We start from the raw sequence: 25382 nt of genomic DNA, 5'->3' as shown, positions 1-25382 counted from the left end.
CACTGAAGTTTATTATTATGGTGTTACTTTTTCCAGTTTCATGGGCCACATCATGGGTATTCCATGAGCTGATGAAAAGATCAAATGATGCCTCTTCTTGTATACAAATTTTCACATTTTTCAGATTCCTTGAACTTTTACTCCACTTTATAATACTGGGTTCCTTAGAAAGCCTCTATTAAAGCTTGAGATCAATATCATAATTGCATCATATAGATGTTATTCAAATGTTGCTGTCAATGTGTTCATCTAAGAATTGCCACTGTTAGATGGCATCCCAGGGGTTGGTCTGTGGTTCTATTTGTGAAAAGGTGTTAATGCTTATAAGTTATGGCTGGAAGGATTGGCAAAGGAGAAAATTCAAAACCGTTCAGCTTTCTGGAGTTTTTTCATCACCTGTCAGTATCATTATTCACATATGCATTGAAGTTCTCCATAAAAGTTTGTTTTCAACTCTCAGTGCTGTTAAATGAAGCTGTCTAGACGTGTGTAAAATGCCCTTTTTTTTTTTCATCACTCCTTGGCCCTTTGGCTAAGATCAAGTGTAGTATATGTTCTTATCAGTTTAAAATGCCCATTTTTATCCTTGTTAAATGTGATGGGCCTTGTAGGCACTGACCATGGGACCACGAGGCAGAGGTCATAAGGGACATTCTTTAGCTGCTAATGTCTTTGGTTGTTTAGAGAATGCTGGGACAATGACCCCTGCTTTGTCAGATGGGGACCTGTTATCTATGCTGTATGAGAAGGAAGCATTTTTGCAGGAGACAGTGTACCCAGTCCCCTCTCTGTGAGCTTGAGAAGGAAGTCTGGTTTTACTCAGGATATGGATGTCAGATCTATCTAGAGAGCTCACACGTACCCAGTCTTCTTTCCTTCCCTGGTGATGGCTATTTTCATCATCTTATGGTGTCCTGATGTTACAGAGAATGTTGGTTAGTTTCTCCAGAAAAACTAGTTTTTTCCTGTCTCAAACCATTTGAGAGGACCGAATTTATCTAATAGAATGGATTATTCCTCTCTTCTGTCATCTTCTTCAGACATGTGGTGGAGATAAAAGTTCTTTTAAAAAAAACAGGAATAATTCAAATGTGTTCTGTATTTACCAAGTGAGTTTATAGTATGCCAGATATTTTCTAAATATAGAGAAGGCTCTTTAAAGTCTACATTGAGCTGATGGGTGGGTTCTACTTCCAAAGGTCTTGAGACATGAATACTTCCCATTTATCACGGGTCAGGAAGCAGTGCTGAGTGACATCTGTGCCAGGAAGGAGAGGAGAGTGCTACACTGTCCTTAATCTCTGCCCACTTCTTATCTTCCTGTCGCTGTGGTTGTGAGTCTTCAAAAAAGGATGGAAGAACTTGTGGAATGTCCCTTGAAGTATTCTGCCCTCCTAATTAACAACAACAGCAAAATGTAAGCTCATTCCCTTTATTTGGACTTTGTCATATTTTTTTTTTTTCCCTAAAGGTAGAAAAGCCCATCATAAAGCTGCACCAACAGTTAAAACTTTTGGGAGAGGTTTCAAGATTTTTATAGTTGATATTGGGACCTTGATTGAACTTATTAAAGCAGCCAAGGAATTGGTCAGTACTCAAATGGACAGCTTCCCCAAATGATCTCTCGGACTATAAGAGAGGACCTTGCTCAGTGTTGACCCCCCACCTTGACCCCACTGACCTCCCAGGTTTCTCTTATGTGCACCCTGTGCTTACCATTATCGTAATGCTTACTGCAGCAGTCTTTCATCTCTGTTTCCATAGAGGTATGCAGAAGGGCTTCAATAAATGTGTCCTTCACATATTTTTTTTGAGTTTTGCCTGGAGAAAATAAGTATTAATAACGTCTAAATCCTTGTCTGTGGATTGTTCCATGAATACTTATATTGTAGAAGTTACCTTTTTCTCTTGGAGTAACACCATTTGCCTTTGTAAAGCCCTGAACATTTTGCAGAGTACTTTGCATTCCTTATTGTTTTTGATCTGCCCAACAAGTCTGTGAGGGAGGTGAAGGTTTTGATCCCAACTTTATGATGTGGGAGAAAAGGCAAAGTGTTAGAATGTTGAAGACAAGAAACTCACTCCAAGGCTTATAGTGCTCGTTTCATGACGCCTTAGGGATGGGATGAGAAATAAAAATTTGAACCAATGACTGATTTTATCATTTTATATACATTTAGACTTTTTAAAAATTGAAGTTAAATTGAAATTACCTGCAGAAAAGTACAAAGATCATAAGCGCACACAGCCTAATGATTATTCCATAGTGACATCACACTCACGTAAGCACCATCCACGTTAAAGAATAGAACTTTTCCGACATTAAAAAGTTCCCTTGTTCTTAGATGCGATCCACCTCCTCCTCCCCGGAGGGAGCTGCTATCTTGATTTTTAACACCAGAGATCAGTTCTGCTATATGCATAAGTGATACAGTGTGTGTTTTTTCACTCAGTTTTATGTCTGACATTCATCTATGTAGTCGTGTGGCCGTAGTTCGTTCATTTACATCGCCAAAGATTATTCTATCATATGAATATACCACAATTTATTATTTATTCTTCTTTTGATGGATGTTTGGATTTTTTAAAATTTTTGCCTCTATTTATCCCCAGCTTTATTGAAGTATAATTGACAAATAAAAATTGTATGTATTTACAGTGTACAGTGTGATGTTCTGATATATGTATCCTTTATAAAATGATTATCACAGTCAAGCTAATTAACATATCTGTCACACATAGTTACCTTTTTTTTTTGTTTGTGGTGAGAATATTTAAGATCTCTCTTAGCAAATCTCAATGGTATCTCTTAGCAAATCTCAAGGTATACAATACAGTGTTATTAACTGTAGTTAATCTTCATAGCTTATTCATCCTGCATAACTGAACTTTTGTATCCTTCGACCAAGTTTTGGCTCGTATAAATACTGCTGTGTAGGTATGTATATGTGGAAATTCCAGCAGACAGCCTTTTTGAAATTGTGAAGCCAAGCTTAACTGGACATAGCAATGTTAAAAGGTTTGAGAAGGACTTTGTAATCCTTGAAAATTGTGTAAAGTTTGGTCCTATTGCTAACTGTTGATCTGACCTATTTTGTTGTTTGGGAAAACAGGCACATGGGGAAAATGGTGAGATGAGATAGTGTTTTGAGGAACTGGAAGGAAGGAACTCTCAATTTTTTCCTCCTGAGACAGACTTTCTGAAAGAAGAGTAGACTTTGGCATGGAGGTGAGAGAGACAAGGACAGAGTAGGGGAGGTCACTTGTGTACTGTCTGCACGCTCCTGGGTCTGATGGAAACCCAAAGTTTGCAACCACAAAGGGGAGGTGCTGGGACAGAGTTTGTTCCCTAGTTGAATTGCTGGGAATCAGGATAGTGTTTTGTTGCTATACAATCATAATCGCTAATACTTGCTGAGTGTTTTATTCTGTGCCAGACAGTATTCTAAGTGTTTTTTGAGTTTCATTTCATTTATTCCTCTCAAAACCATGTGAAATGGATACTATTATTATTCCCATTTTACATGCTGAGGCCACTGAGGTGCAGAGGGTTTAAATAATTTGCCTAAATTCCCTTAGCTTGTAAGTGTAGCTCCAGGATTCAAATTTTGGCAGTCTGTAAAGTGAACCTCTAAACTATATTGCCTTTAAAAAATTTTTAACATTTGAATATGCTTTGCATTCCATAGATATTGCCATGAATCCCTCCAAAGGTGCCTCTGGGGTTGTACTAAATCCTCTTTCCTTGTTTCCCTTGGCTTAAGAGTTTGTTTCTGTTTGAGCGAAGTGTAGGCTGAATTTTAAGACTAAATTTTTATAGCAGTTCCCTGTCCCAGAGTTGCTTGGGATCAGAATAAAGAGCCTAAATGGTGTGAGTCTTGTGTGAGAGAGGTGAGAAGTACACCGCAAATCATATAAAATATGCAGCAGGTAGGAAATAAAAAACAAAGTTCAATAACTTACACGTAAATATGCATGGGGTTAGTATATTTTCACGGAGGTCCTGGAGGTTGAATATCTTTTTTTACCTACCTATCTGTTCCTCAAATGTGTTAGAGATGATCTAGCAGAAATAGCTGGTCCTATGATCCCAGAAGCAAGAACTTCTAAGTGGAAAGAATGTCTACTTAAGCATTATGGAGAGGAGAAACCTTAGATTTGCTAATCCAGGAAAAAATGTCTGTCATTATTCAGAACTGCTATTTTTGGATAAGATGTTTATGTGAGTATATGTCATAGCAAGAAGAACCTGAAAGACCAGGTGGAATTCTATACCTGTTGGAGCTGGGTGGACTTTCCTGTGAGTAAGGTGAGGAGGCCCTGACTGTCCCCTCTGTGTCAAGAGCTTGGGACTTTATGAAGTACCTGAGGATTAAAGCCAAACCTGTGTCCATAACTAGAGTGGTCTTTTCAAAATGTAGGTCTCACCTTGCTGTGCCCTGCATAAGAGGCTTCCCTGGGTTCTCAGTGCTCTGAGGATAAAGATCAAACTTCCCCACCCCTGTGGGATCTGACTCCTTGGTGTTCTTTGTGCTCTTTGGTTGTTGCCATATGGGCACACGCAGCTCCTTGACCTTGCCCAGCTCTTTCCTAACATAGGCCTTTGCCCATGCATTTTCTCTCTATAATCCACACCCTGCTTCCCTATTTAACACCTGTGCCTTCTACTGATCCCAGGTTCCTCAGGGAAACTTCATTTCAATTTGTGTGAGTCTGTGGTTTACTCTGCCTGGAACAGTGCTTACTTGGTGAATGAACACATGAAGATATTACATGACTGCTCTGAATCCAAAAAGTCTGACCCAGCAGGAATCCAGATATTAACCCATTTTCTAGGGTGCTCCTGTTTCCCCAAAGTGATGATACAAGACCAGTCCAAGGAGGCACTGATCAGAGTAGGCAAAGTTGACTCAGTCATCCCAGTCCCCATCCCAGGACAGTAAGTGGTTCAGCTGTGGCATCCTATTCTTCGTGGCACTTCTAGGTAATGATGGGACTCAATTCTTGTATATCTCTGGATGTTGTAAGGGTTTTGTATGATTAGACCATATTTAAATCTCTGGGTCTTATGTTCTTGACCATTCAGTGCTGAGTCTTCTTGCTCCTTGCACTTCCTAGAATGCCTCTGATAGACATCAGGTATATTGACAAACAAAAGAGTGACAGCAAAGCCCAGGAAGCTAGTCTCTTGGGAAAATTACTGAAAATGATGCTATAAATCCAGTTTATGAGCTTGAAACTTCCTAGTACTCATGAGCATTAAATTAAATATTGACATGAACCTTGACACAAGTTTGGCTCAAGTGTTTGTGGGAAGCAAACAGGGACTTTCAGGCAAACTTCAATTATTTTTCACTTAAAGTTCATACAATTCCAGAGTTATATGATTAATGGAGTTAGCTCTAACCCAAACACAGAAGAAACATTTTACCAATATTAGTATCTTTGAACAGAATTTATTCTGGGTACTTGTCCCTTTGAAAGTTATTATTTGAGCATAATGGGAAAGAGAACAAGAATTAGGTACAGCTTTCTCCCCGCCCCCCCCCCCCCAGAATTTTCAACCAGTGAAAACCATAAAGTTTTATAACTGCAAGAGTCTGCATGCCTGGCTCAGAGCCACTCAGGAAGGTAGTAGCAGAGCTGTGACTTGAACCCAGGCTTCCTGACCTATATTCCATATTCTCCTCGCACCTTTTGCGTGTCCTTGGCTCCTCTTATGAAAATAATGAAAAAATACTTTTCACAGCATTTTTGAAGCCCAAAATACAAATAAAAAGTATAGAGACCTGAAAAATTTTAGTTGTTTCATGAATTCTCAAGTAAATCACCGCCGTTTGACAAAAATTTGTTTATTTTCAAAACAATCACGATTCACTTAAAACGTATTCTGTCTCATGAAGAAAAGGTGACAACCTCTTCATTAAAGTAAGTTACCATGTAGAAAGCTGTGCCAAAATCTTTAAAAATTAGCTGGACTGTCAACCATAGATACAGAATTTATTTTTAAAAATTCTCATTTTGGGATTTTCTTGACATAGGCATCACTTTTGTTGCTTTCAAAGCACTGCCTTTTGTTTCTTTGCCTGGTGCTGGTGTTTTGCCAAGTGCCAGTATTTGGAGATTTGATGGGCAGAATCTGAAGTGAGGCATCTTTCTTTCTTAATTTGTTCAAAGCCTCTTTATGCAGCAGCTAATCCTTCCTAATTATATTTCTAGGAAGGATGTTCTTAAACAGGAAGATGACATAGACATTTTGAGAAGATTAGGATGCACTTTGAGAAAAGAAATTTGAAAGGAAATGCTCTCAAGTTCCCACTCCCCACTCCCTGGGCACACAGGCGTTTTCCCCTGCCCCTTTGTGAAGCTCTTTTCTCTCCCTTTCTGTTCTTCTTTCATTCTTGTGGTTCCCATTTATCTCCTGGCTTAACAAAGCTATCTCGAAGGAGTAAAGAAAAAAAATTCCTAGAAAACCCATTTCTATGTAATGAGGTAGGCATTTCACAACTGAATTGCCGTTAATGTCTTGAAAGGTGACCTGGGAATCTAAATAGCTGAAAAATTTAGTGTACACATTAGAAATACTTTCCTTAAGGTTGGAACACTTTGCAGGCTCCTTAATTTCTTTGCTGCCATGTTGCTTTGTATTAATTTAATGTAGTGATTCTTATGTGAAAGTAAATATGTTAGTGACATACATATTAGATAATTTTACATCTTTGATATTTTCAATAGAGTAAATGTGGTTCCTGTTAAATAAGACTTTGATAAATTGCAGTCTGTGAAGTCTCAGTGGTTTTGAATATTCTTATGAAGTATATAATCTTATCACCTTACAGAATAATTTCAATTCTTGTTTCTTAGATTTTTTTTAGTGAGATTGAACACTTTTCACATTTTTGTAAACCGTTTGTATTTTTATATGAATAATTTATTAACATCTTCACACCATTTTCTGTTACATGTTCTTAATAATTTTTTTAATTTGTAGGAGCTCTTTTCATATTAAAGAACCATTTTGTCAAACATTTAAGAATTCTCCAAGGTTAGGGGCTTTTATGTAAAAAATATTATTAGTACTTAACTGAATTTTTTATTCCAAAATTTGGAAGAAGCTTCTTAAATTGGATTTTTAAAAATCCCCACTTGTCCATGAGGACGAGAATGCAGTCTGTTACTCATTGATTTCATAATCCTTTGGTCTTCCACAAGGTTTATTGACTTACACAGACATAAATCTTAATGTACTACTGAAGCATCTATAACTTTCCAAGCCTAAATAGTTTTCAGGCGTTTCTAATTGCCTTATCTCTGATTCACCATAGTGAAGATAGAATCTCAGTCTTCCTCACCTCCATGACATAAATTTTCAATTGACAATAGGTGATTTCTTTATTCTGTTAGCAAATATTTATTGTGTGTCAGCCACATGCCAGGTTCTGTTCCAGGCACTTCAGTTGGAGGGATCAGGCCAACATGCTTTAAAAATAGCAAATAATATAGGATACCACCTAACTAACTGCTAAACTATTTGGTACCTATTCCAAATTCTAGTGAAGAGTAAGGAAGGAGGGGGGAATTGAGCAGGGAGTGAAGGATTGGAATAAAGGAACATTTACCAGAGTTGGGGGTGCTTGGAAAAGTGTAGACGCTGGCCTTTAGATAAATAATACGGTGGATGGGAGGGTAAGAATGAGCCTCCTCTTTCCATAGCACCATTGAGGGGAATTGATCTCTTTGGGGAGATTGAGAAATAGGAAATGAGTTTGGGTGGGCAGGTGCAGATTATGGAACGCCTTGGCAAGCAGGCGGAGGATCTTTGAGTGGGGCTGTGAGGAATAGAAAGATGGCTCTCACATCCACATAAGAAGTGCCAGACTTACCGGGGTGGCGAGGTAGGGGATGCTGTGAAGGGTGGTGGGGGAGCCAGGTAGCAGGGTGCTGAGTGAACATGAGGGAAGGCCCAGGGGGGTCAATGGGCTGATTAGGGAAAGGGAGGCCTAGGGGAGCTGGCTCTGCAGCCCTCCTGCCTCTCATGGTGACTTTTTGAGAGGGGAGTTCCTTAAAAACAGAAAGGATTTAGACTACCAGTCTAGAAAATAATTGCTTTGGATCCAGGTTAAGGAATAATGTGTAGTCTAACGTTTATCTGGCTCTCTAGACATGTTAAATGGAAAGGTGTGTAACCGTATCCCTTTAGGAATGGGAAGGCAGGGGCTGTCCTTGCATGCTCACTTTTCCTTATTCCACCCTATCCCTAAATTCAAGTTCACCAACCCACAATCAAAACCAGATTGGATTTCCCTCTGTGTTTTGTTTGTGTTTTTTTTTTTTTTTTTTTTTTTTGTTGTTGTTGAGACAGAGTCTCACTTTGTTGCCCAGGCTAGAGTGAGTGCCGTGGCGTCAGCTTAGCTCACAGCAACCTCAGACTCCTCGGCTTAAGCGATCCTACTGCCTCAGCCTCCCGAGTAGCTGGGACTACAGGCATGCGCCACTATGCCCGGCTAATTTTTTCTATATAGATTTTTAGTTGTCCATATAATGTCTTTCTATTTTTAGTAGAGACGGGGTCTTGCTCAGGCTGGTCTCGAACTCCTGACCTTGAGCAATCCACCCGCCTCGGCCTCCCATAGTGCTAGGATTACAGGCGTGAGCCACCGCGCCCGGCCTGATTTCCCTCTGTGTTGATCAGACTGTCCTCAAAATATGTTTGGCCATTCACCATCTTCTGCAGAAAAATCAAAGTCTTTTTTTTTTTTTTTTTCAAATGTGCAGCACACTCTGGTTTTTTACCTTTATCTTTGTTGGCTTTGCAGCTTTTGCCGTAACTACTTCATGTTATCTCTGCCCCTTCCAACATAAATCTCCGTGTATCCTCTCTGTGTTTTCTCATGCTGCACTAGGAGTGCTCTACTCCTCTATATTTCTCCTCCTTTAGGTGACAGAAATCCTAAAGTCTGAAACAAAAATTACTCTATTTATTATTAGTTAATAGCACATAAATAGGCAATTTTTGTTTCAGACTTTAATTGTATTTGTTTAATTTAGCTATGAAGGTCTAAGGTTGCTAGGAAAGTGTTTATGATTTGCTTTGTGAAGTAGTCAGCCTGGTAATGTGCTACTTGATAGAAATAACAGTATTGCCTTTCACAGAATCAGAAATATTTTACAAACCTGAGGAAATGCTGTGCTTCTTTTAAAAAATATATTATCTTTATGGTCAAATTAATTTAGAATGCTCATAAAAAATAAGGATTTGATTAAGTTCCATTAGGAAGTCTTTGGTAAGAAACCAAAAAATGATTTAGGACTTTCAATCCCACATGTATTTATTGATTATTTACTATGTGCCAGGCATTGTCCTAGCAGCTAACGTAAATATTCTTTAGTTTTAATGAATAATTCATACCTGTAATATATTTTTTCCTTCTCTTTCTATTATTTCTAGAATGAGTAGCTAAATAATTTTTTGTTTTTTAGTTAAGACCAACATTTTTATAGGACAAAGTATATGTAATGTTATTTCCTCTATTTATATTAAGTCAAATATTCGACTTGTTCAGTCAAAGCCCAGCTCTGGTGTTAATGGGCCTGGAATCAATTAATTAAAAGATTAACTTACTTTATCATCACCTGTGTGCACCAGGCACCCTTCTGAATTGTAGACTTAGCATTTAGGAAGATCCAACAAACACAAACCGCTTCTAAATGTTCTCAGGTGTGGGCAATCAGAAGAGAGTGGGAAAGAGATATTTCCCTGATCAGAAACACTGAGCGACAATAGTGTATGAATTAGCAGCTCCTGTAGAGTTTTAGAAGAAAGGGTTAAGCCAACCACAGCACCAAAAGGACATTTTTCCCATGTGGGGGTGGGGTGAGGGGAAACTCCTCCTTCACCTCAGAAGTTCACTGAAAGATCAGCTAACAACGAGGCAGATTAATAAGAGAAAGAGATTTCTTTACCGTGCGCAGAAGGAGAATCACGGAATGATTACCCAATATCCCAGTGGGGTCCAGAAATTTATATACTCTCATTTTAGAGGGGAGGGGAAGATGAGGAATATAAGTAATTGTTTAGGGGTGATAAATGGTTATTAGGGAGGATGAATAGACACTTGGGAGAGTGAATGGATGGGGGACACAGATTGACTTGTAAATGATTCTCTTTGGAAATTAACCTGAGGGACAGCTATTATATTTAAAATGATTTGGGCCAGGTTTGGTTGCATTCCTCATCTTCTTTCCTGTAATATATAGATACAATAGGGAGGGGAAGGGAAGTCAATTGTTCTTTTTGATGGGTCTGGTATTTTTATGAAGAAAGAGGGCAAGCCCCTTCCAATGCCTGTTGATCTCTAAGGGCCTTTAATTCAAAATACTCTTTATACAAAGGAATCATATTTTGGGATGAAGTTTCCTGAGCTCCTTCACTCAGGAACAGCAGTCTGTGAAAGCTAACTGGCTGCAGCTGCATGGGCTTTCTTTTGTATGGAGACGCTGCCTCTAGTGTTTAGGAAAAAATGTGCACTAGAAAATAGTGCAACATTATGGTGCCATCTGTCTTGAAAATAAGTAATTTTTTATTGTCTGCTTTATAGTAGTTCCCAGACAACTAAAAAACTTCAACTAGCTTTGGTGCTATTTTGCATATGGACATGTTCAGCAGGCAAAAGTCTTTAAAGTTGCATTTCAAAGGGCCTCAAGAGTTACCAGGGTGATGTGATGAGACGCTTTCCTTAAGTTCTCAAGGAGCCACTACCTCCAGCCCCTCCCCAGCTCCCTGGTGACAGGAGAACATGTGGCCTCTGTCCTTGCACCGTTCCTTCGCCAAGGTTTGTGATTGGCTTTGGGGGCAGCTCTCTCTCAGATGGCATTTTCTTCCTTAATTCAAAGTTTCACTTTCTCCTTAACAGTGTTCTGAATTGTTTTTGAGGGCGTGATGGTATGGATACACAAATCTTCAGCTAGGAGAATGAGACAATACTTGAAGAATTGTTGTTGTTTTTAAAAAGGCTAAAATGCATTTACGTCTCAGATTTTCTTAGAATAAATTCAAATGAGAATACTGAAAATATTTTATTGAGGGCCTATGCAAACACTTATCAGTATTAACATGATTAAGATATATTTAAAGTTTAAATGTTTAAAGCTGACAGATCTTTGAGGTCAGAGTTTTCTTTTTGGTTAGCTGGGCTGCTACTTAAAATTTTGTTATATGAATGTATGTAAACTATTTATAAACTAGCGTAATGCAATTAAGCTGATGATATTTGGGTTTTAAAGTCTGCATGGGTCAGAAAATGGATTTAGTATTCCATACCATCTAGAATGATGACAGGCTGTAGAAGCATAGGACAATGTTGGCACATTTTCAAAGGAGTTCTTCCCTGGTCTGGATACTATAATATACATAACTGCAGTTTGATCATTTTATTATATGCAGTACACAACGTGTATAACAATCTGGAAGTGGGTGTGGTTTTTTTTTTCTTTTTTTTTAGTTAGAGGCACAGTAGTTTGAAATAGCATCTGGTTAAAAACTTTGGGAGCTGACATTCCCTATTAAAAGAAAAAGGACTGTGGTGAGAATAAATATGCGATATGCAGACATCCATACTAATCAATTAGTAAAAGGGTTTAAGTCAAAAAAACGTGGACACAATTTGAACATTACGATTATGCCATTGGGCAGCAGGTGGCAAGCTTTGCTTTTCAATGTTCTTTGGTTTTATTTTTATACCACAGAATGCCAAAATTTGAAGAGGGTGGTTTGAGTCCACTGGAATATGTCATTTCTTGGCAGTGCAGCCTTGAACCACCTCCTTTGCTCATTGTGCATAATTGCCTTTCTCTGGATGCTGTGGCCGACCCTCAGTTCCCCTTACTGCAGAGGGATAGAGATTAATTCATATGAGCAATGCTTTATTCACTTGTGATTTTAGCAACACGTTGCTAATGGGGAAAATAAATTAGAAACAAATGAGTTTCTTAAGGCAGTCCCTGTATGATTTATAGGAGGCTTTGTCTTGTAGTTTTATTTAGTACTAAATGATACATACATGGTTTGTAATTATAAAAAATTACTTCTAACTGGCTAAATACCTTGATATGGAGGTGAGAAGTAAACAAAACTGAATAGAATTCCATGAAAATATTTTGAAAAATTAGAGAAGAAAAACACATTTTGAGACCAGAATTGAAAACCATTATCTTCCTATAGGCTATACTGTGAGTTTAGTCAGGATTTGAATTTTAAGTCTGGAAAAGAGACTAAGTTTGAAGATGGGAGTCATGGTGGGTGAGCACCAAATTATTTTATAGACTACAGTCTTTGTTCATACTTTTTATGTAAAAAAAATTTCTTTTAGGGTTGTTACTGTATGCATTGTGCAAAATTTGGGAGAATAGAGGTGAAAAAGCACATCAATCGCTGTAAACATTAATAGGCTACAAGTATTCAACACCTGCTTTGTATTCAGTTTTTCCTAGGCCTTTTGTTAGAATTGAGTTCACATGAAGTGTATTATTTTATGTTCACGATTTTTTAGAACATATTCTCAACTTTTTCATATTCCAACTCTGCATTTTTTCCTTTCAGAAACTATATCATTCATAAAACGATATATAACTTATGACACAGAGTTTAAAAGATAATGATAAAAAACCCAAACTCTTCTACCCACTTTCTAAGTGAGGAAATAAAACACTGTCATTATCTTAGAGGCTCTCTCTGTGGTTCTTCCCAACCCCTTTATCCTCTCCCACAGAGCAATTTCTATCAATCATTTCCTGCTTTTCTTTAGAGTTTTACCATATTTTTAGGTATTTCAAAATTCTGTGCTACTTAGCTGGTTTTTGGATTTTAAATAAATATAATATTGTTTGTATTCTTTTGAGACTTGCTTTTCTTGATCAAGGTATTTTTGATATTCATGTATTAACATAACAGTGGGCTCTCAAACTTGAGTGTATATCAGAATCACCTGGACTCGGGCTCTTTAAGTAAAACATGGCTTGTTGGGCCTCACTTTAGAGTTTCTGATTTAGTACATCTGGGGACAGGCTGAGAGTTTGCAGGGCTGATAAAGTCTTAGGTGATGCTGATGCTGAATGATGCTGTTGATCTGCAGAGCGTGCTTTGAGAATCACCGACTATGCTGATGCTTGTAGCTGGTATTCATTTACTTTATAGTATCCCATTATATCAGTATATCACGATTTATCCTTTCTACTGATAGTAAGCATTGGGTTGTTTTTGGTATCTTGCTATTACAACAATGTTGTGATGAACATCTTCGTATAAGTCTTCTGTTACATTTTTAAGAGTCCTTATAGAATGGAATAAAAAAAAATCAAAATGTTTTGCTTGTATTAACGATAAGTCTTGTTTCTTGAAACTTGTTTTTGAAACACCGCACTCTGCTCTGTAAAATGCCTTTCTCATAGTGAGCTCTTGTCAAAGAAGCTTATAAGCCAGTTGTCTAGGATAGTTCAATTGACCATGTTTTCTTTATAAATTATGTAAAAGAAATCCTTTTCTATCTCATTGCTGTAAGATTTTCCCCCCATATTTTCTTCTAAAAGCTTTTCCTTTCACATTTCCTGTAATGTACCTGAAATTGATTTTGAGTTTGGTGATACTATTTTCCTTATGGATGACTTATTGTTTTAGCACTATTATTGACTAATTCTCTCCCTCCCCACCAGAAAGCCCTCAGAACTACCATATTTGTCAAATTCAAATTTCAATCGTGTAAGTCTGTTTCTGGGTTCTCTGTCCTATTGTGCTGATCTTTGAGTATCCTTAGGTTAGTAATACCATGCTACCTTAAATACCATAATTGTGTAATCAGTCCTGGTAGGTATAATAACCTTCTTTGTCTCTCTGTGCTGCATTCTGGCCAATTTCTTCTCTTTTACTAATTTAGCTCTGTTACACCTGCTGTCTTCCTTTGGGTTACCCATTTAAAATGTTACTTTTTATATCTCTAAGTTCTATTTGGTTCTTTTTCAAATCTTCCTAGTCTATATTGATAATCTCTTATTATTTAGTCATACTTTTTGTTTGTTTGTTTGTTTTAAGATGAGATCTCACTTTGTTACCCAGGCTAGAGTGCAGTGGCACAGTCATAGCTTACTGTAGCTTCAAACTCCTGGGCTCAAGCGATCTTCCTGCCTCAGCCTTCCAAGTAGCTGGGATTACAGGTGTGAGCCACCCACACCCAGCCATCCTTTCCACATCTACTTTATTTATACATATCAAATATGCCTATATTCTATACCTTACAATTGCAGTCTAATAATCTGCAGTTGTTAGTGGACTTTGTTTTTTTCCTACTGATTCTGGTTTGTTTCCTTGTTTATTTTGTGATTTCTGATTTGTAAGTATTCATTGGAATTTTATCTCTAGAATTCCTTAAGATCTATTTTTAAGATAAGTTCTTACAGTGAGCCTTTGTGTCTGCTTTTAACAAGTTCCCAGGAGGTACTACCCTTTCAGGCCCTCTTCTAATTAAATTTGGGGGTTATTGTTTTGATCACTAGGTATTTTTAATTTTTTTTTGAATGTCAGAATATTAAGGCAGTACAGATGTTTTTGGTTACATTAGATCACTTTTGTAATGCTTCACCCAAATAATGTTCATTGTACCTGTTAGGTGCCCCTCCTCTCCTCCCCCCTGGCATTTTTAATTTGAATGCCAAACTGGCATAAAGGTGGACTTGTAGTTAGGAATTCTCACCTGGGATTTTTGTTGTTGCTAGTTTTCATGTTCACCCAAAGGCCAAACTAAGACAGGCACAATTCCTCATGTTTTCTCACTGTGGGGTGTTTTTTGTTTTTTGGGGGGGCTTCCCTACTGAAAGTCTCATGTCGGGTCTCTGATCGGGTCTTTCACCTTGTGCAGTCACCAAGCTTTGTCCCTGTGCACATTAAAACCTGTAATCTAGGCATCCAGAAATGGCAGACGCCCCTCCAGGGAAAATTCCTATTCTGGGGCCAACTCATTTCCCTGGATTCGTGCTCTCTGGTTGTTCCTGGCCTCCGAGGGTTTCTCTTACTCTCCTGCCAGCACAGCCATATTTTTATATTCCGTCCAGCAATCTTAGTTGTTTTATCCTGGCAAATTTTCTCTGGACATCTAATCCTCTGTTTTGCCAGAAGTAGAGATCCTAGTTAATTTATTTTAAAGAGTTTTAGTTCTGAGAAATAGAAGATATTTGGAAGCCAGATCATGAAGTTCCTTGTACTGCAAGGAACTCATATCACAGTTGAATAACTACACTCTGGGTCTTTGCAGAGATTCAGGCACTCTTTTCTTTGTCACTTATGACATGAGAAGTCTCATGAAAACCCTTTTTTGGGGGAGAGGGGAAGCTCGTGTAAACAAGTGTCCATGGTGCCTGAGAGATCTGTGGGATACTCTGGGGTGGCTTCTCCCATGTCTGCCCCTGGGCACCCCAGCTGGGGCACCTGTTCTCTGGACTGTGCCTCTATGTCCTACCTTCTGTCTTTTTGTCCCCACCCTGGTTGTTAAACCTTGTCATCTGAGTCTTCATTTTGCTCAGTAGTTTCATTTGGGCAGTCTTTAGCTCTCACAGACATGTACTTTTAGCGTACTGATTAGTGTGTTCAGAGGTTAAATTGGCCTTTGTGTGTTTTAATCCCACTCTCCTCTTTGAGGGTTTGATGAGAGAAAATTGAAGTTCTGTTTATTATTACTCTGGGAAGAGGAGAGGGACAGTAATTTTGGGGTAGGAAAAGGGCAGACACGTAGTTGTCGCTTCTAATCTAGCAGCATCTAACAGGAAAAAATGCAGTTGCTCTTCCAAGGGAGAGTTGATGGAGAGAGAAGCCCCTCTCTGTATATATTTTAAACTATGAATATCCTGAATTTATTTTGGTAGAGTTGTATACCTATAGGTGGAAACAATATTGTATTTGTTTTGAGTGTGTTTCTTACTGCCTGTATCTAAATTTGTGATTTTTAATGATGTTTTAGACTCATCTTTTGCAATGACCACCTGTAACTAGGCAGTCTGGAGAGCATTGCCAAATATATCAGGACCCCAAGTAAAATATCTTTTTTAACCAAAATTAAAATCAAATATATTTTTGGCTGCCCAATTCTAATCCCAGACTTGTCTAAATCATTGAGAAATTACATGTTATGTCTGTGGTAGGCTATAATGATATAATTATAGGCAGTTAAAATAAATTAAGGGAGTGAATGAAATTACATTTTTTTTTTTTTGCCCCATGTTATTTCTTTTTCAGGAAGCTGAGTAGGAATTTGATAGCCATCAGTTTATTATATCAGGGTCAATACTGGAGTGATAATGGGTTTGGAAAGGCAGGTCATGGGTGAGGGAAAGCTGATAATGGTTGCTTAAAGTTGAGGTTTTAGATGCCCAAGGCTTGGTTTTGTGTGTGATTTAGATTGGGACTGCAAACAAGACTAGAAAGGAGAGTAGGTATAGAATCCTGGAGTGTAGGGGAGGAACAAAGGAGAAGTCAGGTAAAAGAAATCTAATGGGACAGGTTTTGGAGCAAGGGAGTGGTTGGTAAAGGCCAGGTGAGGAGGGTGCAGAAGTCCATAGAGATTTCATCTCTTGGCATGGAAGGAAAATGAACGAGCGTTACTTGAAGGATAAGCATTGGGTTTGAGGTGCTGGGTCTTGATTACAGGAGCAGTGATCAGTTGTTAGTGAGGACCTGCAGGCAGGAGGGAGCCGCTCAGTTGGAGGGAATTTACAGGCCGTCTAAGATTGGGTGTAGTCAGATGATTGGAGCAGTGGGTATCAGGAACTCCAGCTCCAGAGAGAGCTTCCCTGCTCCCCCCAGGATGAGCTGAGTCCCCTTTTTTGCTGTTAAGGAGCTCACAGTTCAGTGGAAAGTATATTACGTACGTACGTTGAATAATACTTCGTGTGCTAAAGCTTTTCCGCAGGCGATCTGGGAGTTCCAAGAAGAGTGATGTATCGTTTCCTACTCCATCAGATCTAACCTCATTTCAAGGCCCTCCGTAATGTGGGTCCATGTACTGCCTGCGTAGCCATACACTTCTTACACCTCTCCAGTCCAAGCCTTGCTGTCTGTTACCTCCTTGCGCTCCTTTTCCACTCCACACTGTGTGTTCTCTTTGCCTCCTCCTGTCTGATCCTCCCTTGAGTTGTGAGGCACAATTCCATTGTGCAGAGCCTCCTCTGAACTTTTCACAATAGCCAGTATGTATTGAGAGCATACAGTGTTTACAACACATCAGGTGCTTTGCGTGCATGATCTTGTAACTGGGTGATGTTCAAATTATTGGACTATTTACTGGACAGCACAGGCATAGAGCAACCAGAACACAGAGCCAGCTGCCGTGCTGGGGCGCCTGCTGTCCTGGGGGTTATTCCTCTAGTGCTGGTGCTGAACTGTGGGGAGGTTGGGTGGGGGTGAGCTGGGGTAGCAGTAGCACACGGGGTACTCAGGACCGCATCTCTTTACCATCTGCTGTGGAAGAAGTTGGACAGTTTTATGATGGTGATGTCAGACTGGTACCTACCAGCTGACTGTCGGGCTGCCTCACAGCCACCCCACCATTCGTACCCTCTTTTCATAGATCAGGAAGATTACTTTTAGAAAGGTCAGGTTACCTGCCGAAATGACAGCTAGTAAGTGAGAGTCAGACCTTGAACCTGAGCCTGTCTGACCCCAAAGAGTGATTAAGAGCTCATCACCACCATGGTGCCTCACAAGTGAGCAGTGACTCACTCAGAGCCTTGTGTTGCTCACTGTTCCATCTGGCTCAAGCCTATTTCCTCGGGCCAGATGGCTCTCCAAAGATACAGACTGTGTCTTTTCTGTATTCCCAGTGCCTAATCTGGAATAGAGCACACAGTAAATATCATTCATTTATTTATTCTGCAAAGTCTTAGTGGACACCTACTATGTGCCAAGCTTTGTATTAGGAGATAGGCAAAGAGGACAGGATAGTTACCCTTAAAGAACCCCCTGGTTTACTGGAAGTCGGTCTCTCTCTGTCATCCTCACAGATAATTATAATGCAATGTGATAAATATAATGATAGAAATTTGCACTAGGTCCATCTAGTTGCACCTATTTGCAGAGGTTAGGTGGCTGAGGGTCATATGGCACATGTATGTGTAATTTTACAAGATACTGCTGAACTGTTCTTCACAGTGACTATGCTATTGCAGTTTATGAACATTGTAGTTGCTCCGCATCTTCATCAGCACTTGGCATTGTCAGTTTCTTCTTTGTGCCATTCTCATAGGTGTATAGTGGTAGCTCATTTTGGTTTTAATGTGAATTTTCCTGGAGATTAATCTTTTCACATGCTTTTATGAGTATTTTTTCTTATGCTTACTTGCCATTCATATATCATCTTTGGTAAAGTGTCTATTCATATCTTTTGTGCATGGTTTAATTGGGCTGTTTACATTTATTTGTTGATATTACTGGCTTTTAAAAGAACTTTTTAGAAATTTGTTAATTAGGTTTCCAGTGCATTTGATATAAACAGTTTATAAAGTGCTTCAAAGAAGATGCTCTAGGAGTGGTTGCCAAGGACGCGACTAAAGCAGACTTTGATCCCGACTGGGGTGAGAGTGGTGAGGATGAGGTTTGATGTATGCTTTTCCTCAGTGTGGTTTTGAAACAGGAGGACAGAGAAAAGGGAGAGGAATAAGAGCCAGAAAGCACAGGAGGGACTTTGATCTTCTGTCTAAAAGGAAAACAGAGATTCTTTTGGTTGCCAGTGGAAGCTGGAAGGGTTAGAAATGCCAAAGGGATGGTTTACTCTGATGAGAAAAGCAATTGGACAACAACAACAAGAGACACTGCAAGGCTATTAAAAACGCCCATCCTTTTTAGTACGGAACGGGATGAGGCAAGACCAATGGGAAGGCTCTGCCCCTGCAAATGAGGTCAAATTATTTTGTAATCCTGGAGTGATCCAAGCAGATATTGAATACTTTTAGAAAGGGTAAAAATGTGTTAATCTATGCCTAGATATTTACAATATGTATCTATTTTTAACCTCTACGTTGACATGCTAATACATTGGTATTTTTTAAAAGAAAAAAATATTTGGCTGATTATGTAAAAACCATTCTGGGAAGGAGTCTGTATAAGGCTAGAACACTCCCTGTCTCCCTCCCTGCCTCCAACTGGCAGGCCCTGTGCCATTGGATAAAAACCAACCCAGGCTTCTCCAATGGTTCAAGGCCTTCTGGGCATCTGACCCCCCGGCACCCTAGCACTGTTTACATGGTTTTGTGTATATGAGTATTTTTATAGGGGATGGATACATAGCTCTCCTCAGCCTCAAAGAAGCCGATAATCCCCAGTTGGCTGTGAACTGCTGTTCTAGAGGGCGTGCTTGGCAAATCCATCATTGTGATGGCACAGCAAATATTCTGTGTCTCAGCTTGAAAACATTATGGCAGGAAGTCCTGCGTCAGATGAAATTAGGTATACGTTAAAGCAGTGGGATTGGGCCCAGAGCCTTTTCAGCTCTTGTATAAGCAGCTTTGATTCTTTGCCTGACATAACGAATCTATAACAATTGGCCAAGAAAATTTTTTTTCTTTAATTATTAAAAGAATTACCCCAGATATGTGTGTTCCCAATTATGTAGCTATAATTATAAAAAACCTTATATTATTCTGCTTAATAAAAATCACACTTTATAGGGAGGGCCTAATATATGCACTGTGCCATGCTAGTCATTGGAGAAGACAAAACAGTGTAAGCTACGATCTTGTTGAGAAGACAAGAGCCATATGCACAGGGCGTGAAGCCCAAAGGAGACTGGTGGAGGGAGACAGCGTTTCAGGATGGGGTGGCAGGTTTTAGCTGTTGGATGGATGGGCTAAAAGGGGAGGAAATCTCTAAGCAATCACTCAGAGGAGGAAATAGAAGGGGAAGTTAGGCTGAATGTGCCTTACATGGAGTATTCCTCTTAGGGGAGTAGCCACAAATGGGGTTGAAAATGCAACACAGGTGAAATGACATTTGGGGAAATCCAGTGGTGGAGGGTCAGGTGTGTTGTAGAGAGAGCTAGAAACTAGGAGAGACAGTTTTTACACAGTTTATGCAGCCACATAGCCACAAAGAGGGAAGGGCTGTTTGGGACAGCCCTTATAGAGGTAGAGGAGGTGGATTGTGCCCTGGGACACAATCCAGGAGAGGGAGATGGTGGGTCAGGTGGTTCCACAGACTCATAGACACTAGGTCCACAGTATAGATTTGTGCTCCCTTTTTTACAAGGTTTTTAAAAGTGTTCCAAAGGAAAGCCATTTGGACCTTTTATGAAAGTGTTGTTAAAGGAAAAAGATTTTTTTTTTTTTTTAACTACAAGGGATAAAAACCTGAGTAAGTTAAGAACTATAATGTTGTAGGCATAGTGTTGTTAACCTGGCACCATTTTGGAATAGTTGATTCAGAGATCTGTTGTGCAGAGAACAAAAAAACAATCAGGAATTCAAAAGCAGGGGAGGATTTCAGGTAGTGAATGGTCTTGATGGAAAGAGATTAAGAGCACTTATTTAGTACAAGGAGGTGTGTGACCACAATTGAACCCCTTCCTCAGAGTACCAGCCAAGCACTGGCAGGAAAGACAGAGAACCAGAACCATCAAAGTATTTTGGGAGTGCAGTAAAAATCCTCCAACTTTCTCCTGGAAGAGAACAATACTGTTGTCTTCTAATCGTAGAGAAAAACAAGTAACTGGATCAGAAGTGGTTATTAGAGTTAAATGTTGACCAGACATATTGATGTCTAATAGCAGTGCTTTTCAGAATAAGATGCTTATACCCTAGAGGAGTGTAAGACATTCCACTAGCATGCAAGAAAAAACAGGAAACATTCCACTTATATTTTCTTCTGTCTAAATACAGAAATTAAACTTAACTAATAGTCAGCATATGACCCTGATGCCTTCATATGGTCCAAATGCCAGAAGATTTGTAGCCCTGGGAGTTTCGAGGGAAGAGTGTGTGTTCTACTAACTTTGTTTTAGAGAGGTGTATCTCTACCTGATTTGGTGGATTTACAGATGATAGGATCTTAAATGGCCAATAGATCTTACAGCATTTAATGATGAGTTGGGGCGTGATCCTGATAAACCTTTACACCATCTTTGCTCTAGATGCTAACTAGAGCAAATTTCTTAAAGGAATTATTGAACATGAGTTAAGAACGTTTCTTGCAAAAGACAGACATTTCAAAATTGCTGGCCTTTTGGATGATACGTGGCTATGAGTGGTATTATTGTCCTGCAGATATTTAAAAAATTAATAAACGTACAATAGTAAGAAAGTAACCTTTTTTAAAGAAAGAAATGCTTGTGCATTTATAAAATAAGTATATAGAAATACTGCCCTTGTTACATGATTTTCATTGCCAAAAACAATAGTTGTGTGTTATAGGTAAACACTCATATTTGCATACTTAAAAATCTTGGAAACAAACGAAAGTCCTCTAAAGAGTTTTAAACCCAATAAAAAAATTTGTCAAAATATAACTTTTCCCAGGACGTTTGCAAGACCACTTGAATGACATTAGGGAAAATGGAAAATTACTAAGTTTAGCCAAAAAAACCTTCGAATAATTAGTGTATGAGATTGAAACATGAGTACTGTGACTTTGTAGGTACATTTCTTCCACTTGCATCCATGTGTTTTTGTCAGATCTCTTTTGAGCTACTACAGACGTTAAAGCTAAATATTGACATACACTGAACTTAGAATCAGACCTTTGAATTGCTGTATTACAAAGTATTAAACCAAGATTTTAAAAGAAAATGAAGTACATTCAATCACATTGCAGTCACTGAAAAATATTTTTAGTGAGAATGAAGGATTAATAAAACAATTATTTTAAAAATTCTTAATTTCATCTTCATCTCAGTCTTCTAAATTTCTATTTTTATGTTTTATAATATACGTATTATTGATACAATAGGGCATGTATATAATTTATAGATATATATGGGAGTTAGGCCTTCTCCCTCCCACTTTGGCTAATGTGGCACATGATCAAAAAAGTTTAGGAGGTTTAGCCGGGCAAGGTGGCACGTGCCTGTAGTCCCAGCTTCTCAGGAGGCTGGGCAGGAGGATGGCTTGAGCCCGGGACTTCAAGGTTGCAGTGAGCTATGATCACGCCACTGCACTCCAGCCTGGGAGACCAAGTGAGACCTTTCTCTTAAAAAAAAAAAAATGTTAAGAGGCCATTGCTTTACAGAAGGAATTATGCTGGAAACCTTTTTACAAAATCATCCTGGTCTCTGAGGAGTTGATGGATTTTTCGGCTTTTTTGACCTTGGAATGGCAGCAGCAGTGAGGAGGAGGAGGAGGTGGTGGCAGAGCTGGTAGATTGGGTGTAGGCCCCACTCATCTGAGCATTGGGGGGCCACTGCCTGGGCTGGGGTTGGTGGGGGCTTTTACAAAGGGAGGCAGGACTGTGCCCTGCTGGCAAGAGTCCGGCTGCCTGTGGGGAAGGAGGCAACGACTGCAGAGGTGCTGCCCAGCCTGTCATGGTTTCAATCTCTGATAGCGACAGTTTCGATCATGAATTCTGTCTTTAGAACAGTACTATACATGGAAATATGTTATTTTATTTTATTTTGCTTTAGAGACAGGGTCTCACTCTGTCGCCCCGGCTAGAGTGCAGTGGCATCATCATAGCTCGCTGCAACCTCAAACTCCTGGGCTCAAGTGATCCTCCTGCCTCAGCCTTCTGAATAGCTAAGACTACAGGCACATGCCACCATGCCTGGCTAATTTTTAAATAATTAGTTTTGTAGGGATGGAGTCTTGCTATGTTGCCCAGACTAGTTTCAAACTCCTGGTCTCAAGTGATCCTCCTATCTTGGTCTCCCGAAGTGCTGGGATTACACCTTCTCCCACTTTTTAAAAAAGTGGAGTCCCATATATTTTTAAAGACTACATAATAGTTAAAAGACATGAGCACTTTTTTGGTAGCCCCCATACAAGTGAATTGTGCACTCTTTCTTGGAATCTCTGAATTTTCTCCATGTGGAGAGAGATTCAGATGCTATTTTTCACCTTTTGACATCTCTTCAAAGAATAAGGAGAAGTTCTATATATGAGGTCATATAGATACCTCTGAACCTAAATTGTTACATGAATGTGTTACAAATGGTGCCTAAGGGCCTTGATCTAGGGCAAAAGTCCTGGACTTTGCATCAGAACATTTGGGTTCAGCTTTCTACTTTGCTCCGTCCTGGCTTTATAATCTTGGCAAATCATCGAACCACTTGATGAGGTTTCCCCAGCCAGAAAATGAGCATGGTCATTCTTCATAATTGCGAAGCTCAGTGAGTTAAGGCAGAAAGAAGTGCTGAAAAACTGTGAAGCCCTCTGCAGTGCTCTGAGTTAGGCGTGACTGAGACTCGAGATGCATTTAGGCAGCCCCCTTCATTCTAACCGTGGTGGTCCTGCCCTAACTGAGATAGAGAATTCTCTAGATGTGCCTGTTAAATGTTTGTATTGCCCTGGAGCAACATTCAGAGCTGGATTGTGTTTCTGATGGCTCAGTTGCCCTCCAGCCTGTTGTTGGGTTCCCAAAGCTAGTGTTGCCAAGGAGTGTGACGTGTGCAGAGTTGCTGTGGGTTTGCAGTGCTGGCCTCCTGTGTGGTGTGCAGAGGGCCCCCGAGATGCTGGTGGCTCATAATCGAAAGCCACTTTGTTTCTGCTCCCACATGGTGCTCAGTCTGCTGGGCTTACAACCGTCTAAATCCTAGAAGGCCTATCAGCTCTCCTTAGGAAATGTAGAACCCAAAGACATAGGCACATATTTTCATTTCCTTTTTAAATGAATACAGTCTCTTTAAAAGTTTTATTTGAATACTGATGCATGATTTGCACAAGCTGTTTGAATTTTAAACAGATGTGTGTGCAAAGCTGGGAGTCAGCTTTGCATGTCTCAGGCCGGGTTTACAGTCATTGACTTTTAGGGGTGCTACCTGGTCTCATACCTGTGCCTTGAGTGGACAAGCTGGTGAGGATTTCCATGTGCTTTTTCTGTCCAGAGCCATGAAACTTTAGCCAGGACTAGGCAGCTTTCTGGGTGTCCAGTGGAGAGCCATGTTTTTTGACCATTGCTATGGGAAAAGCCTATGAACTCTTACGTTCCAAAATTTACTGATTGCCAAATACTTGGATATGTGGTATTTGGAAAGCTTCAGGTGAAAAAATATTTAGTGATCCACTGATTCTTTGAAGAGATGTCCCCTGATGTTTACTTCTCTTAATCGTAAACCAGTTTTAACAATGTTCATACCTAGCTAAGATTAAATTAGGTTGCTTTAATCGTTATCAGTCCAAGAGTGAATGGGAAAATACTAGACAAAACAGACAAAATCCCTATTGTTGAAAGCTAGAAGAAATGGATTTAAAAAACCCAAATAATCCCAAATAATTAAAATCTAGTGTCATGCACGAGTGAGTCTAGGGACTTGATTAACCATTAAACTATGTTTTTTGTCGCCAGTAAACTTATATTGTCTAAAAGAAAAAAAAGTGTAAAACCAAGATACAGTAAAAAGCAAAGAAGAAAGTGTGGGAAATTGGTTTATTGTAGAAGTATTAATAATAATGATTTTATTTTTTTCTAGTGATCATTTTATAATCATGCTTTGTTAAAATCTGTTATCTTGGTCATGTTCTAGGATTTTCAGATCACTTTCAATTTTGAAACTCCAGTCTCAGAAACTTCCTTCTCTCTCTCTCTTACTGTAACCAGTGAGAAATAAGATTTGAAGGAATGGAAGGAAGAAGTGGTATGTGGTCTACTGTTTCAGTCCCTTGAGGCTGGAGCAGGGAGGGAGGGGTGTGTAAGAGACAAGTGTTCATTAGCAATTTCTATGGGCAACCACCTTTGGTAGTATACCGGCAAGAAAGTTCAGGCTGTCTTAATTAGGATAGGCTAAACTATGCTATAAGTAAAATTCAATAGATTAATGCAATTCATGTCACAGATGAGAGATACTCAACTTGTATATCAAAATTCCTTGGAATATTGGCCTATTTTATTTAAATGAGCTAATACAGAGTCACCATGTAATAAATTTTACCCTAAATATTTAAAATATTTTGATTATCGTATTAGTAGACTTTATTTTGGAATAACTTTAGATTTACAGAAAAGTTGCAAAGATGATATAAGGAGTTTCCATATATCTCTTACCTAGTTTCTCCTAATGTTAACATCTTGCATTACCATGTACATTTGTCAAAACCAAGAAATTAACATTGATATAGTATTATTAACTACGCTACAAATTTTAGTCTGATTCTGATTTCACCAGTATGTGCATTTTCTGTTCCAGGATCCAGTCCGAGATAATACT

At 39.1% G+C, this 25382-nt stretch overlaps 1 protein-coding gene and 1 pseudogene across 4 annotated transcripts in view; both read left to right on the top strand.

Moving 5' to 3' along the window:
• Positions 1 to 25382, top strand: part of LTBP1 (latent transforming growth factor beta binding protein 1) — a 384917-nt gene that overhangs the window by 56095 nt on the left and 303440 nt on the right. The gene's annotated exons all lie outside the window — the stretch shown is intronic.
• LOC138400324 (U2 spliceosomal RNA) lies at positions 513 to 658 on the top strand (annotated as a pseudogene).

The sequence above is a fragment of the Eulemur rufifrons genome, chromosome 19, assembly GCF_041146395.1.
Source record: "Eulemur rufifrons isolate Redbay chromosome 19, OSU_ERuf_1, whole genome shotgun sequence".
Classification (NCBI taxonomy): domain Eukaryota; kingdom Metazoa; phylum Chordata; class Mammalia; order Primates; family Lemuridae; genus Eulemur; species Eulemur rufifrons.
This window is presented reverse-complemented; position numbering and strand designations above follow the sequence as displayed.